Source organism: Sus scrofa, chromosome 2, assembly GCF_000003025.6.
Source record: "Sus scrofa isolate TJ Tabasco breed Duroc chromosome 2, Sscrofa11.1, whole genome shotgun sequence".
NCBI lineage: Eukaryota > Metazoa > Chordata > Mammalia > Artiodactyla > Suidae > Sus > Sus scrofa.
Genome location: NC_010444.4, coordinates 72,542,745 through 72,559,432, shown reverse-complemented (window position 1 = coordinate 72,559,432; position 16,688 = coordinate 72,542,745). Strand labels below are relative to the sequence as shown.

Sequence of the window (16,688 nt, the reverse complement as noted above, 5' to 3'; positions counted from 1 at the left end):
CTTCTTTGTACCCTGAGGTACCCAAGGGACCCATCCTTAGCCCAGCTAGCCCTCGCAGTGGTGTAAGTTACCGACCAACTGCCCCTACCATTTTGCCTCTGGGAGAAGTTCCTGATGGAAATCAGGAACAGTAAGAGTCCACGTACCTTTCTCAATGTCTGGTCTAAGGATGGCAGAGGATAAGCTGGGAAGTTTTTCTTAGGATCCTGAACTCTTTTCTTTCCTTTTCTCTTTTTTAGAACCCCACCCGGGGCATATGGAGATTCCCAGGCTAGGGGCTGAATCAGAGCTGCAGCTGCCGGCCTATACCACATCACAGCAACAGCAACACGGGATTCAAGCCATGTCTGTGACCTACACCACAGCTCACGCAACCCTGGATCCTTAACCCACTGAGCAAGGCCAGGGATGGAACCTGCATCCTCATGGATACAATTCGAGTTCAGGTTCTGGTTCGTTACCGCTGAGCCACAATGGGAACTCTGATCCTGAAGTCTTTATAAAGGGGTTTACTAAATTAGTGAGATCTTTCTATCTCACTTGGAAGGAACTACAGAGCTGACTCTCCCACTACCTACCGTGCCTCTGAGGATAAGCAGCATATAACACCGGCGGCCAGAGCCCATGCAGACCAACTGGCGGCCCAGGACCAACAGGGATGCAGTGCAGTGGTTGGGGAAGGACGCTGTCCCTGAGGCAGACCCATAAAGCACTTACCAGGTGAATTCTGTTGATAAAGATGGACAAGATCATAGGATTAACTGTTTAATAGAGGGTATGAAGTAAATTACAATAAAACCTGTTAATTACGAAAAGGTGAAAGAGGTCCAATGGGGACAGATGAAAATCCTGCAGTCTTCCAAGAGAGACCAGTGGAGACTTTTGGGAAGTGTACAAACATGGATCCCCCTCCCCCTGAGGGACAGGCCCTTTCGACGCTGCATGTCATAGCCCAGTCTGCCCCAGACAGCGGGTGCAAAATTCAGAAAGCAACTCCTGGGAGTTTCCATTGTGGCTCAGTGGTTAAGAACCTGGCTAGTATCCATGAGAATGCCGGTTTGATCCCTAGGTTAAGGATCTGGCATTGCTGTGAGTTGTGGTGTAGTCTGCAGATGCGGCTCAGATCCGGCATTTCTGTAGCCACCCTTCTGCTAATTTTTTTTTTTTTTTTTTTTTTTTTGTCTTTTTGCCATTTCTTGGGCCGTCCCGCGGCATATGGAGGTTCCCAGGCTAGGGGTCTAATCAGAGCTGTAGCTGCCAGCCTACGCCAGAGCCACAGCAACGCAGGATCCAAGCCGCGTCTGCAAACTACACCACAGCTCACGGCAATGCCGGATCGTTAACCCACTGAGCGAGGCCAGGGACCGAACCCGCAACCTTCCTAGTTGGATTCGTTAACCACTGCGCCACAACAGGGAACTCCCCCTTCTGCTAATTTGAATAAGCACCATGACAGTCCTAGTTTGACCTCATAGAACATTCTTGCCTGCCCGCTTGTATCTCTTGCAAGCGTCCTATCTTAATAAATCTATCTCCTGCCCATTGCTTTGTCTCTTTCTGATTCCTTATGTGTGGAGACAAAAAGAAACTGAGACTTAATAAGTCTGGACACCAGGCAAGTGATTCTAATGAAAAAAATGTGGGTGCAAGTCCCAATCTGGGTTTTCACGAAGTACAAATCAGAGGTGTTTCGGTTTCAAATGCAGCACATTTTGTTTCTCTTTTCATCAATTAATGGACATTTGGGTTGTTTCCGTTTTTTGGCTATTATGAGTGAAACTGCATCAGATATGCCTGTACAAGCACTAATCAATTTCGTACCAAACAGCAAAATCATTTGAGGATATCTTTGACTGGCTATACAAAGTATGTCGGTTGAATATTTTTTTTGTTTTTTGTTTTTGTTTTGGCTGCACCTATACCACTGCTCACAGCAATGCCAATCCTTAACCCACTGAGCAAGGCCAGGGATCGAATCTGTATCCTCATGGATCCTAGTCAGGTTCATTAACCACTGAGCCACTAAAGGAACTCCCTGTCCTTTGAATTTTAGCCTGCCTTACCATTTTACCAGTTCCTTCATTTTACATTAGTATGACCATTGTAGTTTTCACTTTTTGAAAATGGTACTTGAACTCTTCACTGAAGGCCATAGGTCCTCTATGTAGCTCTTTGCTACAATTAGAGCAAAACTAGGTTCTAGCAATTGCTTCCTCCCCTAGTGTTAGAGCCCCATCCCATTCCTGCTTCGTTCCCTTAACATTCTTCACACTGTTGAACACTGTTCATTTTCTTTTTAAAATTTAAAAAATTTTATTTTTTATTATTCATTTTTGGCTGCACCTGCAGCATGCAGAATTTCCTGGGCCAGGGATTGAACCTGTGCCACCGCAGTCACCAGAGCCATAGCACTGACAATGTCAGATCCTTAACCTACTGAGCCACCAGGGAGCCCCCTCCATCCCTTTTCTGAAGACTAGGAATGTGCTGTTTTTTTCCTGGCTGGATCTGACAGATGCAGGGAACACTGTGGGATACAGTTCACACTATATCCTCAGAAGATACATTGTAGCGTATAGGACATTCTCACTAAACACTTGTAGAATGAATAAATAAAAGTGTATGATAAGGGATATGATTTGAAGGTTCTTGAAGGCCCCTTATCTATTCACTGCTATGAGCTGAGTTTTATTTGAGGGTTGGGAAATCCCCTAATCTTACCACTTGTGTCATGGAAAACTGTCTACTGCAAGGACTACCTTTCCTCACATGACTTAGATCAGCCTCACAGACCCCTGCGCCCCGGCCTGTCCCCGTGCTGATCTGTAACAAGGCCAGACATGGACCCATCCAACTCCCATTCTTTGCCTCATAAGTGATTCGCTGAATTGCATGTCTCCACTGATCAATTAGACAAAGCTGCTCTTCACCCAAATTTTGGTGAAGCTCCTTTCCTTCCTCCAGGTCCCTCAATTTTGCCCCCCAACCTCACCTGAGCCAGCAGAGAGCATATCCTGAGAACAAGAATACCTCTGATCTGCCATCTCACTACAACATCCTTTCATCACTTTTCCCCAGTTCTAGAAAGCTCAATTCTTTCTATAAAGGAAAATTTCTATAAAAGAAAATCTTTTGGGAGTTCCCGTCATGGCGCAGTGGTTAACAAATCTGACTAGGAACCATGAGGTTGTGGGTTTGATCCCTGGCCTCGATCGGTGGGTTAAGGATCCAGAATTGCCGTGAGCTGTGATGTAGGTCGCAGATGCAGATGGGATCTGGCGTTGCTGTGGCTCTGGCGTAGGCCAGCGGCTACAGCTCCGATTAGACCCCTAGCCTGGGAACCTCCATACCATGGGAGGGGCCCTAGAAAAGGCAAAAAACAAAACAAACAAACAAAAATAAATAAATAAAAGAAAGTCTTTTGGACAAACTCATGAGATGCTTGAAGACTTAATGGTCAGTGTTCTTCTACTGCAATAGCTTCCCTATTTCAAAATTTTCCCCTCTTCCCTTCCAAGACTCCTAAATAAAGTCTCTCCTTACTAAGTCTGAATTTTTTTTTTTTTTTTGCTTTTTAGGGCCACGCTGGCAGCATATGGAAGTTCCCAGGCTGGGGATGAAATTGGACCTATAGCAGCGGGCCCACACCACAGTGTGATCCAAACCATGTCTGTGAACTATATACCACAGCTCACAGTGGCAACGCCAGACCCTTGACCCACTGAGCAAGGCCAGGGATTGAACCCACATCCTCATGGATACTAGTTGGGTTCATTACCTCTCAGCCACAATGGGAACCCCTGATTTTTTTTTTTTTTTTTAATGGCTGTACTCACAGCATTGGAATTTCCTGGGCCAGGGATTGAATCCAAGCCACAGCTGTGATCTACACTGCAGCTGTGAAAACACTGGCTGAGCAGGGGATTGAACCTGCGTCTCCACAGCAACCCAAGAAGCTACAGTCTTATTCTTAACTCACTGTACCACAGTGGGAACTCCTGGATTTGTTTTTAAATTTGACAGAGTAAAGGATCGTATACCTACTCAGATATGTATGTTTTCAAAGAAACAGCTCTTTGTTTTATTGATTTTTTTCTACTGTTTTTTGAATCTCTATTTTATTGATTTCCTCTCTGATATTTATGATTTCCTTCCTTCTGCTGACTTTAGGTTTCATTTATTCTTTTTTTTCTAATTCATTTAGGTGGTGGGTTAAGCTGTCGATTTGAGTTTTTTCTTCTTTTTTGAGGCAGGCCTGTATTGCTATGAACCTACTCAGATATGTATGGTGCGGGGAGAAAAAATTCTCTATCTTCTTTGGGGTATTATTTCCAGTCATTTTAATTACATATATTAATGAGAAATCTGGACTTCTAGAAACCTTATTTCTAGTGAAAACTAGGAAGCAAACAATTATGAACTGGCCGTTACATATCACCATTCTGTAGATTGACAAATTTATGAATACACTATTTCATATTTCTAGAAGCCCATGCTTCTTTGGAGTACAATTTTTCAATGTGGCCCATGGCATGTTTACTAAAAGACCTCCAAAATTTTTAGTTCAAATAGGAAGCCCAAATCTTCCTTCACTTAAATTTAATAATTCATGTTTCAGTATATTATCTTATTTGGAAATGACGTGGATATTCAATGGCTATCTATCATTTAATTCAGTGGAATTTTAAGTCACCAAAACGACTTTGGAAACTCTTTTAAAATATGCATATTGGAGTTCCCGTTGTGGCGCAGTGGTTAATGAATCCAACTAGGAACCATGAGGTTGCTGGTTTGATCCCTGGCCTTGCTCAGTGGGTTAACGATCTGGCGTTGCCGTGAGCTGTGGTGTAGGTTGCAGACATGGCTCGGATCCCGCGTTGCTGTGGCCCTGGTGTAGGCTGTTGGCTACAGCTCTGATTTGACCCCTAGCCTGGGAACCTCCATATGTTGCGAGAGCGGCCCAAGAAAATGGCAAAAAAAAAAAAAAAAAAAAAAAAAAAAGCATATTTTATAAAACACTCATCTTATACACGTATTTTGTTATCTCACAGTTATTTAATTTACTTGTTCTTAACAATTATGTTTAGACTACTCATGAAATTTCATGGAACATTAGACAAAGTTAACTGTCATCTGGAGTTCCCATCTTGGCTCAGTGGAAACAAACCTGACTAGTATCCATGATGATGTGGGTTCACTCCCTGGCCTCAGTGGGTTAAGGATCTGGCGTTGCCGTGAGCTGTGGTGTAGATCACAGATGCGGCTCAGATCTGGCATTGCTGTGGCTCTGGCGTAGGTGGGCAGCTGTAGCTCCAAATAAACCCCTAACCTGGGAACATCTGTATGCGGCGGGGTCAGCCCTAAAAACCAAAAAAAAAAAAAAAAAAAAAAAAAAGAAGGAATTCATCATCATCATCATCTTATTTTTCTCACTGACAATTTTTTTTCCTTTTTTAAATTCCTCAATGAATTTATTACAGTTATAGTTGTACAATGATCATCATAATCCAATTTTATATGATTTCCTTCCCACACCCCCAGCACATCTCCCCACCCCTCAAACTGTCTCCTTTGGAGACCATAAGTTTTTCAAAGTCAGTGAGTCAGTATCTGTTCTGCAAAGAAGTTCATTGTGGCCTTTTTTCAGATTCCACATGTCAGTGAAAGCATTTGATGTTAGTGTCTCATTGTCTGACTGACTTCACTTAGCATGATAATTTCTAGGTCCATCTGTGTTGCTAAAAAAGGCCAGTATTTCGTTCCTTTTAATGGCTGAGTAATATTCCATTGTGTATGTGAAAAGTAATCACCATCATCTTCTTTTTCTCACTGACAAATTGTGTAATATGCATATTTTGTAGGATATATTTTGTTACATATACAGGTATACATAAAATATCCAAGAGCGCAGGACTGGGGCTTTCCATTTTAAAAGCTTGTCTGTGTCATATGAAGAGAGAGTGAGCACGTTTCCTGACTGTGAAGCCTGTACGTGAACCTAAGAGTCCAGATGGCATTTTAATCTAAAGAAAGAACAGGCATGTCTGAACTTGTCTCCTGAGCAAGGTGGGGGAAGGGCAGACAACCTCTGTGGGCCTATTTGCATAAGGATGATGAACAGTCCTTATAACACAGAGTTAACTGTAAAGGGGGGGGGAAGAGCTCTGCCACTGTAATATGATCTTCTAGAAGAGGAGAGAAGAATCTGCCCCAGGTAGGCCAGCACGGATTTTTGCCTTCTCTGGCTCTTCTGCGACCCACAGGGGAACAGATAGACTATGAGGAAGAGTTGATGGATCGGTTACTCTAAGACTGAACAGCCTTGCTACCCTCTCTTAGAATGCCCTTGGGAGGCGATCCTAATGTCTGAGAACTTGAACTCTCACAGATTCTAATTCCTTCTGGACACCGATGGGCTCACTGGGAGAGTGATTGTGCTCACAGATGGGTGCTGTGTAAATGTCAACCGCAGGATTGGAAAAAGGCAGTGTGGCAACTCTTTGGAGCCTTAGATTGTACCAAGAGATGTGGTTGCCTCAAGTGGGGAAATTTGAGCTACTTTTCTTCAAATGATTTCATTTGGTTCCTAGTGTTGGAGAGGGAGGTTTAGGGGAAATACAGGCGTTTTTGTTATTTTTCTTGGCCACGCCCACAGCACGCGGAAGTTCTCCGGCCGGGATCACATCTGTGCCACAGCCAGTGACAATGCTGGATCCTTAACTGCTGGACCACCAGGGAGCTCTTGGAATGTGGCGCGCACACACACACACACACACACACACACACACACACACACACACACACGCCCGTATAGTCTTCTAGTCAGTAAGGTGAATTTTAAAGAGATATATTTTCTCTTCCTAAGCTTAACATACTTTCAGACTTTCATCATACTCAAATGAACATGCAGAGCGTGTTAAAGTCATGAAACAGAGTCAGCCCATTTGGGTTCAAATCCTGACACTGTCCTTTACTAGCTGTTGATGGTGGACCCATCTTTCAACCTTTCTGAACCCACTGTCTTGTCTGTAAAATGAGAAAATAACAGCACCAGAATAACTGAGTTGTTGTGAGGTGTGGAGTAGGGGTTGTGGAGTCAGATAGCCTGAGTTCTGCCTCTTCCTAGCTGTGTGATTTCTGGCAAGTAACTTAACATCTCTGTGCCACAGTTTGTTTTCTGCCAAATGACAGGTACAATACAAGTGCATATCTTATTGGGTTGTTTTCAGGATTACAGAGGGTAATGTACGTAAAATGCCAAACACTAGCACAATACTAAGTTTTGCTGTTATTATCATAAGGTATGTAAAGTTTGTACCCTGTAGTACTCAAGTCAATGTCTGACCAGAATGAAGGGTGGGCTGAAAGAGTAGGGTCTGAGAGAGAAAAGGGAAATGGGGACAGGAAGGTAATGATATCATCTCAGGAGGACGGTGGGCAGAGGTTGTGTTCATAGGACAACTTTCAGAAGTTGAGTTTCATGAGTTTCAGGTTGCGGGCGTTTCCCTCAGGGGTCTAAGTTTTAAATCTCCCTGTAAGAGAGAGATTTTGCCCGTTGTTCCCTAACGCTCTATTTCTCTTGCCCGGACTTGCCCGGGCTTGTTCTGGTTTATTGATTTAAAGGAAGATGTACCACCCACAGAAGAGTGGTGAGTTTAAGTTTTATTCAGGGTGGTACTGAGGACTATGTCCCGGAAGCAGCTACTCAGTAGTTCAGAGGAAAATGCTCTGAAGAGGCAGGGGAGAAGCTGGTTTATACGGGACTTTTTTTTTTTTTTTTTTTTTTTTTTTTGGTCTTTCTGTCTTTTTAGGGCTGCACCCAAGGCATATGGAGGTTCCCAGGCTAGGGGTCCAGTCAGAGCTGTGGCCTCCAGCCTATGCCAGGGCCATAGCAACCCGGGATCCAAACTGCATCTGTGACCTACACCATAGCTCGTGGCAATGCCAGATCCTTAACCCACTGAGCTAGGCCAGGGATTGAACCTGTTTCCTCATGGATGCCAGTCAGGTTCATTAACTGCTGAGCCACGACGGGAACTCCTATATGGGATTTTTTGGCTGAGGAATATGTATAGTCAGGCACACATCTTGGTAAATGATAACTGCTAGGCACAAAGAACAAATATCTCAAATTCATGATTTTAGTGCTTTTCTTTTTTTTTTTTTTTGTCTTTTTGCCATTTCTTGGGCCACTCCCGCGGCATATGGATGTTCCCAGACTAGGGGTCTAATTGGAGCTGTAGTCTGTGACCTACACCACAGCTCACAGCAACGTGGTATCATTAACCCACTGAGCAAGGGCAGGGATCGAACCCACAACCTCATGGTTCCTAGTCGGATTCGTTAACCACTGTGCCACGACGGGAACTCCTTTAGTGCTTTTCTATGTATGGGAAGATCCAGGTATTTGGGAGCTATTGTTAATGATGTTTCTTTTTTCTTTTTTCTTTTTTTTTTTTTTGTCTTTTCTAGGGCTGCATCTGCGGCATATGGAGGTTCCCAGACTAGGGGTCTAATCAGAGCTGTAGCCGCCAGCCTATGCCAGAGCCCCAGAAACGCCAGATCTGAGCCACGTCTGTGACCTACACCACAGCTCATGGCAATGCCAGATCTTTAACCCACTGAGCAAGGCCAGGGATCAAACCCGCAACCTCATGGTTCCTAGTCAGATTTGTTAACCACTGAGCCATGATGGGAACTCCATCGTTAATGATGTTTCAATGGACATCTGTGTCCAAGTGTTTGTGTGGACATAGGTTTTCATTTCTCTTTGGTACAAACCTAGGAGTGGAATTGCTGGGTCATGCGGTAACTCTGTGTTTCACTTTTCAGGCACTGTGGGACTGTTTTCCGTAGATGCTATGCCATTTGAGAATCCCACCAGCAATGTGAGAGTTCATTCGTGTATTAGTTGGGGTGCTCCAGAAGAACAGAACAGTGGGAGATGTATATATATAGAGAGATTTATTATGAGGAATTGGCTGATGGGAGTTTGCCCAGTGACTTGCTGTCTGTAAGCTGGAGTCTGAGCAAAGTGGTTGGTGTAATTCCTGTCCAAGTCCAAAGGCCTGAGAACTAGGGGAGCTGATGGTGTGAATCCCAGTCCATGAGCAGAAGAATATCGATGTCCCAGCTCAAGTAGGATGGCAGGAAGGGCAGGCATCCTCCTTTTCTCTGCTTGTGTCTTATTCAGGCCCTCAACACATCGACGGATGCTTTTCCCTCCAGTCTGCCCATGCAAATACTAACCTCTTCCAGAAACACCTAGCAATATGGCCTAACCAGACATCTGGACAGCCTATGATCCAGTCAAGCTGACACATAAAATTAAACACCACAGATCCAATTTCTCTCCTTCTTTTTTATTTTTATTTTTTGCCATGCCTTTTGCATGCAGAAGTTCCTGGGCCAAGGCTCGAACCTGAGCCACAGCAGTGACAACATCTGATCCTTTAACTGCTAGGCCCCCGGGGAACTCCTTCTTTCCATCTTTGAAAGCAATTTCTATCATCTGTTTTTTTTTTTTTTTTGGAAAATAGACATCCTGAGGGTATTTCTCATTATGGTCTTTTTTTTCCATTTCATTAATATTTTATTTATGACACCTCTATTGTCATTGGTAAAATTGCTCTATTGACATGGTTCTCTTTTTTCAGGTACAGGATTGAATTTGTTATTGTATTTTGAAAAAAATTTATTGTAGTTGATTTATTTCTCATTATGGTCTTGATTTGCATTTCCTTGATGACTAATGAAGTTGAGGAATCTTCCCTTTTTTCCTTTCACAAGTGTTTCTCTTTCCTTCTCTGTCATTATTACACTCATTTCCATGCCAAACCATAGACACTCTAATTCTGAAGTAAACAAGGCCAGCCTGGTCTTGATAGAGAGTTAGCACATATCTCTGTGTATAGCTGCTTAATTGTAAACAGTGCTATGAATAAAAGAACCAGGACTTCTTTGGGGGCAAGAGGAGATAATTCTATCTAGTCCTAGGGTTGTGGAGAATTACATAGAAGCTTCCTTTTAAAACTGTAAATACTGGAGTTCCGTCATGGCACAGCAGAAAAGAATCAGACTAGGAACCATGAGGTTGTGGGTTCAATCCCTGGCCTCACTCAGTGGGTTAAGGATGGGGCGTTGCTGTAAGCTGTGGTGTAGGTCGAAGACATGGCTCGGATCCTGTGTTGCTGTGGCTGTGACGTAGGTCAGCAGCTGTAGCTCCGATTTAACCCCTAGCCTGCAAATCTCTATATGCTGCAGGTGCGGCCCTAAAAAGAAAAAAAAAAACAAAAACCCAAAAAACAAAAAACAAACAAACAAAAACCCCCAAAAAAACCCCTTTAAATCCAATCAGGTCTCTTTCATTCTAATACCTTCAACGGTTCCCTCTTGCCCCAGAAATAAATGTTCAGTTCTTAGCTTGGCATTCTAGCTCTGCGTGCCCTGGCCCTAGCCTCATGTTCTACTTCACAGTATACCCTTGATCACCCTCTTGTCATTTCTGCCACTGTGGGGCTCATGATCCTGATAATGGCCCTTTGCTTTCAAGTGGGGTGGCACAACTCATTTCTGGAAGTGAATAATGGTCCTTTTGTTTAAAAAAACCTCTTGGAATTCTCTGGTGGCTCAGTGGGTTAAGGATCTGGCATTGTCACTGCTGTGGCTTGGGTTGCTGCTGTGGCACGAGTTCAATTCCTGGCCCAGGAACTTCCAAATGCCATGGTCGTGGACCAAACAAACAAACAAACACCTCTTGGTGGGTTATATAATCTTTGGTATGATTTTTGAGAAATGCCAAGTTCTCTGGGCATTGATGTCATGGTCCTTGCGCATGTGTCGGGAAAAAATCTCCAACATAGTTAGGTGAAGAGAAAGAAGTTTACTTAGACAAGAGACTGCTAGCGCAGTGAGAGATATACCTGCTGACCTGCTGATTGGCTGGGGAAAGAGGGGTCTTAGGATACACTTGCTGGTTGGTTGGGGGCATATAAGGCCCCTATAGGGGCAGGGTGAGGAGTGGGCCACATACATTTCCTAGTAGGGGGTAGGAAGGAGTAGGCCAGGTTGCTCCAGGTAGGGGAGGGGGCATTACAAGGATTCAGGTGAGGCGATAATAAGGGTTTGGTCATTCTTGTCTTGGCCAGAGGCTTAGAGTTTTGTCTCCTTGAAGAGGTCTTAAAATCTCACATTCCCCCTTCTTTTTTTTTGGTCCTTTTAGGGCCGCACCCATGGCATATGGGGGTTCCCAGGCTAGGGGTCTAATCTGAGCTACAGCTGCTGGCCTACACCACAGCCATAGCAATGCCAGATCCGAGCCGCATCTGCGACCTACACCACAGCTGATGGCAACACCAGATCCTTAACCCACTGAGCAAGGCCAGGGATCAAATCCAAAACCTCACGGTCCTAGTTGGATTCGTTTCCTCTGCTCCACGACGGGACTCCATTCCCCCTTCTTTGTCTTGAGGGTCATGTCTTTGGCCCCTTTGAAGACGCTGCTCATGTCTAATTACCCACCTATTTCCCTCTATGGTCTGTGGGAAGCCAGATTATAAGGGAAAAGGGGCAACAATGGCTCTGGCTGCTTCCTGCTGAATGGGGAGCCCTGGGTTCAGCCTGCGCTCTGTCAGGGTGTTTCTGAAGAGGAGGGTGTGGTTCCACGGAATGAGACGGTAGCTTGTTCCAACATTGTGCTTGTGTTGACTGGTTGATATTCCCACCACTTTACCATTTGGAGACTTAGGTATGTTTGTATGTATGTATGTATGTATGTATGTATGTATGTATAGGGCCTCACCTATGGCACATGGAGGTTCCCAGGCTAGGGGTCAAACCAGAGTTGTAGCTGCTGGCCTACACCACAGCCACAGCAACATCAGATCCAAGCCCCGTCTGCAACTTACACCACAGCTCATGCCAATGCTGGATCTTTAACCCACTGAATGAGGCCAGGGATCAAACCCACATCCTCATGCATGCTGGTCAGATTCGTTTCTGCTGAGCCACGACAGGAGCTTCTCAAGACTTATTTGTTGTATTCTAGAAGAAACAAACTTAATAAGCAGATGAAAAAGTGGAGGCCATGGAGTTCCCGTTGTGGCTTAGTGGTCATGAACCCAACTAGTAACCATGAGGATACAGGTTCAGTCCCTGGCCTCGCTCAGTAGGTTAAGGATCTGGCATTGCCATGAGCCATGGGATAGGCCAGCAGTTGCAGCTCTGCTTCAACCCCTAGACTGGCAACATCCACATGCTGCAGGTTTGGGCCTAAAAAGAAAAAAAAATGTCAAGACCAAAGAACAATAAGAGAATGATTGTAACCAGGGGCCCAAGCGGGATAAGAACCAGGTTATGCTTGGTAATATTTTTGATTATAGTCCAGATAGAGTCAGTTCTGAGGTTACACTGTCCAAAGAATGGAACCGCTTGGCATGGTCATATCCTCTTTTGGCCCAGTGTTTTTGATGTAGATGTAAAGGACCAGTTGGAGGAGTGAAAACCTGAATATTTATAGACAAAACAGATCTCATTTCTTTTCAGGAGAATAAACGTGAAACTTGGTCTGGACCTGGCACTTTCAGGAGACTTGTGGTCAGGTAACAAGCGGTGTAGGGTTTTTTATTTTGCTTTTGCTTTTTAGGGCTGTACCCACAGCATATGGAGGTTCCCAGCCTAGGGAGCCAATTGGAGCTAAAGCTGCCGGCCTAAACCACAGCCACAGCAACAGCAGATCCAAGCCGTGTCTGTGACCTGCACCACAGCTCACGGCAATGCCAGATCGTTAACCCGCTGAGTGAGGCCAGGGATCGCACCTGCAACCACATGGTTCATAGTCAGATTCGTTTCCACTGCACCATGAGAGGAACTCCAATTTCATAGTTTTATCTAAGTAAGTTTTAACATTTGATGTGGTATTAATACATAATTATCAGGAACTGTTGGTCATTCTATATATTGCTTCTTTTTCTTAATGTATGATCTAAATTTCATTCTAAAAATGCAATAGTTACAAGAGGAGACCTTAAAAACATAAGGCTATGGCTCCCAGCTGCCAGCTGATACTGCTTAGAGAATGCCTGGTGGCATCAAGTCCCACATAGTGCATAATCCTTAGCAATACAAGGACTTGTCTTTTTTTTTTTTTTTTTCTCATCTTTTTAGGGCCACACCCAAGGCATATGGAGGTTCCCAGGCTAGGGGTCGAATCGGAGCTGTAGCCGACGGCCTACACCACAGTCATGGGAACTCGGGATCCAAGCCGCGTCTGCAACCTACACCACAGCTTATGGCAACGTTGGATCCTTAACCCACTGAGTGAGGCCAGGGATTAAACCTGCAACCTCAGGGTTCCTGGTCAGATTCATTTCTGCTGCACCACGGTGGGAACTCCAAGGCCTTGTCTTAAATTACTCCCATAATATTACCTCGTATTAGCTGGGATTTGTGAACCACAGCTACTCCATTTTGCCTTTCAATTTCACTTCTCTCATTAATGGCTAAAGCTGATGTCACTGCTAATGATTTTAGTGCTTTTCTAGATAAGAGAAGATACAAGAATTTGGGTTCATAAAAATCCTTACCTAAAAATATCTAGGTATCTGCAGGGCTATTTTGCCCAGAGCACAGCTTGCCTCATTCCTGATCTCCATCCTGAAATCCTTTCAGGGGGTGTTGAGGGTCAGCCGCCATAGCAACTCAAGATTCAGTCCATGTAGAGGCAGATGGCAAGTGCCAATCTCCAGCTCACAGGGCTCCCCCGCGGATATAAACGACCATAGCTTTTGGGAGGCATTTCATGACCCATGGCACTAGGAACGCTCATTCCCATGTCTGGCAAAGATTTCATTGACAGGCCACTCAATGTGTTCTTACTGGACTAGGCTTTATTACTGTAGCCAAAAGTCTCTGGACCACCTATCTTGTGGTCCAGGAAAATATTCCCTCTTCTTGCATTTTCCCATATTTAGAGATCATTGATCTCATACGTATCTGTGTTTTTTTTTTTTTTTTGGACTCTTTAGGGCTGCACCTGTAGCATATGGAAGTTCCCAGGCTAGGGGTTGAATCCAAGTTGCAGCTGCTGGCCATGGCCATGGCCACAACCGCAGCCATGAAGGATTCAAGCCTCTCCTGTGACCTACACCACAGCTCATGGCAATGCCGGATCCTTAACCCACTGAGTGAGGCCAGGTCCTCATGGATACTAGTTGGGTCCTTAAGCTGCTGAGCCATGACGGGAACTCCTAAACTATGTATCATTTTTATCAGAGACTTGGTTACCCATTTGGCAATGCAAGCAATCACAATTTTGTAAAATGGTGAAAAATCATATAGCTAGCAATAAAAAAATCATATAGCTAGCAATATTACTAACGTCATAAATAAGAATTCTTAACATCAAGAATATCTGGTGGAGGAGAAGGAGGAGAACAAGGTGATAGAGTAGCAGTGGGGAGACACATATGGTAGGAGTCCCTTAAACCCAGATTTTGAGAGCCATGAAGGCTTGGATATAAGGAACACTTTCTGTGTAAGATTATTTGGGTCAAATTCCTTCCAACTGTTAAGAATACAGCCAAGGGGAGGAGTTCCTGTTGTGGCTCAGTGGTTAAGGAATCCAACTGGGAACCATGAGGTTGCGGGTTCGATCCTTGGCCTTGCCCAGTGGGTTAAGGATCCAGCATTGCCGTGAGCTGTGGTGTAGGTCGCAGACGTGGCTCGGATCCAGTGTTGCTGTGGCTCTGGTGTAGGCCGGCAGCTACAGCTCCGATTCGACCCCTAGCCTGGGAACCTCCATCTGCCTCCGGAGCGGCCCAAGAAATGGCAAAAAGAAAAAAAAAGGAATACAGCCAAGGGGAGAGTTGTCAGGGGGCCTCCCGGAAGCCATTCTTAGGCTCCATGCTATAGGGGTACTGTGAATGAGGGTACTGAGGGTCACCAACTGGCAAAAAGTTGTCCCTTATTGTCTCACTGATGTCTCCATGTGATGAAGACACAAAATTGGGGCTCTGTGCAACTAACGCATGAGGGGGATTTCACAGGAGCCAGCTGGGGTTGACTCACCATTTGGAGATCCTCTGGGACGTGGAACGAACTTTCTGGATAAACCCAGGAGCATCAGGTTCCCTCAAGGCCCAGCTGGCCCAAGGAAGGCAAATCGAAAGTAACAGGAAGAGAAGGGTGGGGATTCTGCCTTAAAGTCCTATTGGGGAAGCAGTGGCTAGGGACAGTGGGTTCTTTGTTTTTCTTTAACCTCTACGTGCTTCATGTTGCGTGGAAATAGTCTTTTTTTTTTTTTTCCTGGCATATGGAGGTTCTCAGGCTGGGGGTCTAATAGGAGCCACAGCTGCTAGCCTATGCCAGAGCCACAGCAATGCCAGATCTGAGCCATGTCTGCTACCTACATCACAGCTCAAGGCAATGCCGGATACTTAATCCACTGAGCGAGGCCAGGGATTGAACCCAAAACTTCATGGTTCCTAGTCAGATTTGTTTCTGCTGTGCCACCCCAAAAACTCCTGCATGGAAATAGTCTTCATGGGGGCAGATGCCCTAATAGCCTGGTCCATTCTGTGACTCACTTATCCTCTCATGGGAATATACAAGCAGCAGGCATGTGCTAATCACTCTTAGGTTGCCTATCCCATGCCTGATATCAGTTGGTCGGGTCTCCAGCTGGAAAGAACAAAAAAGGAGGAATCTTCACCTGTTCCAGCTGCAGTTACTAAGGCACAGTGAGCAGTGTGGGACTTCAGAACACATCAGAGTGATAGCACAGGGAAATATATCCAATCACTTGTGATGGAACATGATGGAGGATAATGTGAGAAAAAGAATGTATGTATATTTATAACTGGGTCACTTTGCTATACAGCAGAAATTGACAGAACATTATAAATCAGCTATAATAAAAAAAATTAGGGAGTTCCCATCATGGCTCAGTGATAACTAACCTGACTAGTATCCATGAGGATGCAGGTTCAATCCCCAGCATTGCTCAGTGGGTTGGGGATCTGACATTGCTGTGGCTGTGGTGTAGGCCAGCAGCTGCAGCTCTGATTAGACCCCTAGCCTGGGAACTTCCATATGCCTCAGGTGTGGCCCTAAAAAGCAAAACAAACAAACAAACAAAAAACACACTAGATTGTAACCCTGGCCAGAATTCCTCAGTTGTTTCCATAGAGAGAGAGGAGGGAGGTGGAGGAGAGATCCCCAGTAAGGTCACCGTATGGGCCGCCAAAGTATCGTGGTCCATGCATGCAGGTCAGAAGAAGAATTTTCAGCCATATCGAGGCAAAGAGACGGAAGAGTTTATTGAGCTAAGAAATGCTGCTAGTGCAGCAGGAAGACCTCCTGATGATCAGGGAGAGCCAACCCCCCGTGCATGGTCATGTCTGTTTTTATAGTCCAGGGAGAGGGGAGGTCTTGCTGATCTGCTGATTTGTTGGGGAAAGAGGGGTCTTACACTACACTTGCTGGTTGGTTAGGGTTGTACAAGGTCCTTTGGGGTGGGGTGAGGAGTGGGCCACATACCTTTCCTAGTAGTGGGTAGGAAGGAGTAGGCCAGGTTACTCAAGGATGGGGAGAGGTTATTACAACCAGATGGGTGCGATGATGATAGGGTCTACTAATTCTTGTCTCGGCCAGAGGCTTTGAGTTCTCTCTCCTTGAAGAGGCCTTGAAGT

The 16,688-nt window shown here is 45.0% G+C and overlaps 1 long non-coding RNA gene across 4 annotated transcripts in view; it reads left to right on the top strand.

Moving 5' to 3' along the window:
- The window catches only part of LOC110259352, a 31,223-nt gene continuing 20,676 nt past the window's right edge, over positions 6,142–16,688 (top strand). For 3 of the 4 annotated variants that reach the window (XR_002341679.1, XR_002341681.1, XR_002341678.1), the window contains exons 1-2: positions 6,142–6,214; positions 12,544–12,599. This is a non-coding gene — a long non-coding RNA (uncharacterized LOC110259352). The remainder of the gene's footprint in view (positions 6,215–12,543; positions 12,600–16,688) is intronic. The other variant, XR_002341680.1, reaches the window with a different exon arrangement.